Source organism: Xyrauchen texanus, chromosome 4, assembly GCF_025860055.1.
Source record: "Xyrauchen texanus isolate HMW12.3.18 chromosome 4, RBS_HiC_50CHRs, whole genome shotgun sequence".
In the NCBI taxonomy this organism is placed as follows: Eukaryota; Metazoa; Chordata; class Actinopteri; order Cypriniformes; family Catostomidae; genus Xyrauchen; species Xyrauchen texanus.
This window is the reverse complement of record NC_068279.1, coordinates 44152509-44155139: the sequence shown is the minus strand read 5'-3', so window position 1 is coordinate 44155139 and position 2631 is coordinate 44152509. Positions and strand designations below refer to the sequence as shown.

The following is a 2631-nucleotide window of genomic DNA, read 5'->3' as shown; positions in this document are numbered from 1 at the left end:
TTGAATCACCTGCTCAAACTTTACTCAGATTACTGATTAACATGTCCAGAGACAAAAGTTCAGTGACCGACTGGGTTTGAATTTCTTGGTACTGATGAGAATTTGACTTTGCATAGCTAAAACAGAATATCAGCTTGGTGATACAGAGCAAGTTTGTTTGCTTCTTTGAAACAGTTGTAATTTTATAATGCTTTTTAAGAGAACCAGTTGGTAACAACTTGTCCCCATTGACTCACCATATCATTCCTTAAAATGAAAGCTATTGCAGCAACAGTGTTTTTCATTGCGAGTCTTGCATAGAAACATGTCAAACTGGATTGTGAAGAGAGAAATTTGCTGTGAAACTCACTGCAGTACTATTTGAAAATTACAAAAGCCATTGGTATCCAGAAAACCCATTCAATGGGCAAGCTTATTATGAGGAGCCTTGTGCAGACTTAATTTGCACAAAAGTTATTTTATCGTATCAAGGTAATTTTTATTTTTTATTTTTAGGTGCCTAAGGATGAACGGAGCTCAAATGAGGGACCCAATTATTGAGTGTGCTTGCTGCCACAGTGACATTGTTTATGAAGATATTGGATTACCAAAGGAAATGACCATTTGGGTTGATCCTGGAGAAGTGGAGAGGCTGGTAGTGCCACATTTTCTGAAGTTTGTATAGTTATGCTTGGTGTTTAAACTTGGTTCACCCAAAAATAAGTGATCTCATTTACTCACTCTCATGCCATCCAAGATGTGTATGACTGACTTCCTTCTGCAGAACACAAAGATGTTTAGAAAAATATTTCATCACTGTAGGTACTCCCAATGCAAGTGAGAGGGTAACAAAATTGATGCTAAAGCACAAAGGCAGCATACAATTCTCACAGTGCCAGATGCAATCTATATCCTCAGAAGTGATATATGGGTGTGGGTGAGAAACAGATAAATAGTAAAGTCCTTTTTATTACTATAAATTATCCTTCCTGCCCAGTAGGTGGTGATATGCACCAAGAATACCAATAGTCAAAAACGAAAGAATGTGGTAGTGGAGATTGGTGCTGAGAAACTTACATGAATGTTGATCTGTTTCTCACCCACACCTATCATATCACTTCTGAAGACAAGGATTTAACCACTGAAGTTACTTTTCTGTGCTTTTTTTTTAGCTTTGTGTTTGTAACCACCCTTCACTTGCATTGAACAAACCTACAGATCTGAAATTGTGTGTGTGTGTGTGTGTTCTGCAGAAGAATGTCATACAGCTGGGATGGCACGAGGATGAGTAAATGTTGAGAGAATTCATTTTTGGGTGAACTATTCTTTTTTTTTTTAATAGACTCTAGATTTTAGGATCTGGGATCTTATGACTTCATACCACTGCAGTATTTCCACATCTAGGAGAGGGACTTATCTTAATAGGTATGGCGAGAAGTTGACCCCATTTTGTGATAGAGATGGAGAGTTCTCTCATAGGATTAATAATGCAGTGGAAGGGGTTTCCTCCGAGTACCACTCTGGCACCTCCTCTGATGAGGAGGCTGGCAACACCAGCATGAGAAGCAGCAATAGTTGCAGTATTTCGGTTTCAGAGCCTAATTGCATCCCCACTCTCTCCAACCCCAACAGTATCCAACAATACCCAGACATGTTAATTGGGAGCTGAGGTGGTTAACATTTGCCTTTTTTTAAATCCTTGGTACCATGTTTTTAAATTGGACCTGTTTACAGAAATGTTGAGTTTCATACTGGGGTCCATACAGGGATCCATACAATCAGGGCCTTAGCTAGTGGGGTGAAAGGTGGCAATGATTCTAGGGGCCCAATGGTACAGGGGGGCCCCAAAACAAATTAAAAACTGTATTTCTTTAGGGGCCCAGAGCAATATACAGTCAGGGGGCCAATAACTCCTTGCTATGCACCTGCATACAATGAACAGGAAACCTTATGCTGCTGAGGGCCACCAGCAACATTCCTCTTCAGGTGGGCCATACCAGTCTCATAAGAGCTTCAAGGGCTACAGGCCTTCCTATGCCTTCTCTGGTCCAAGGGTGGACTGATAACTCTGGGTCAGCAAGAACTTCTCTTAAACGTTCAACTTTTATAACTGTCTAATACATGGCTGTGCAGCTATGCAGGCATATGCATGTCAATGAACAAAATGCAGTTTAAATATAGTACTTTGTTATTTATGGAGTTATGTGGAGACTATGCAGTGAACTAATTTTTAAATTTAAAGTTTGTTTTAATGAATGGGTTATTTGTGCTGTGGAAAAGAGATTCTAAAGAAAATCGGTTTTAATAGAACTGTTTGTGGGGAAATGCTTTTACATCAATGCCACTAGATGGCAGCATAGCATGCATAATGATGCATGTTGAAAGTTCGCGCTTCACAGCCGCTATTGTGATTTGTACCATGTGTGACCAATTCTGAATCCTACCATTTTGAACTGGGTTCGTGTTATGCAGTGGAACAGTTCAATATGTGGGAACTATTTTGTTACTGGCTTACACTCTCATTAATTTCTAGTAATAAATTAAATGCCATTAACTGTGGAAACTGCACATTGGTTTAAATGTGAAATTGAGATTTACTAAATTTACACTGTAATTTTACTGTTGGAAATGCTTGTTTCAGACACATTTAGC

General features: G+C 39.1%; 1 pseudogene; it reads left to right on the top strand.

Moving 5' to 3' along the window:
- The first annotated feature begins 252 nt into the window (after positions 1–252).
- On the top strand, positions 253–2072 carry LOC127641431 (maternal B9.10 protein-like; annotated as a pseudogene).
- The last annotated feature ends 559 nt before the right edge of the window (positions 2073–2631 follow it).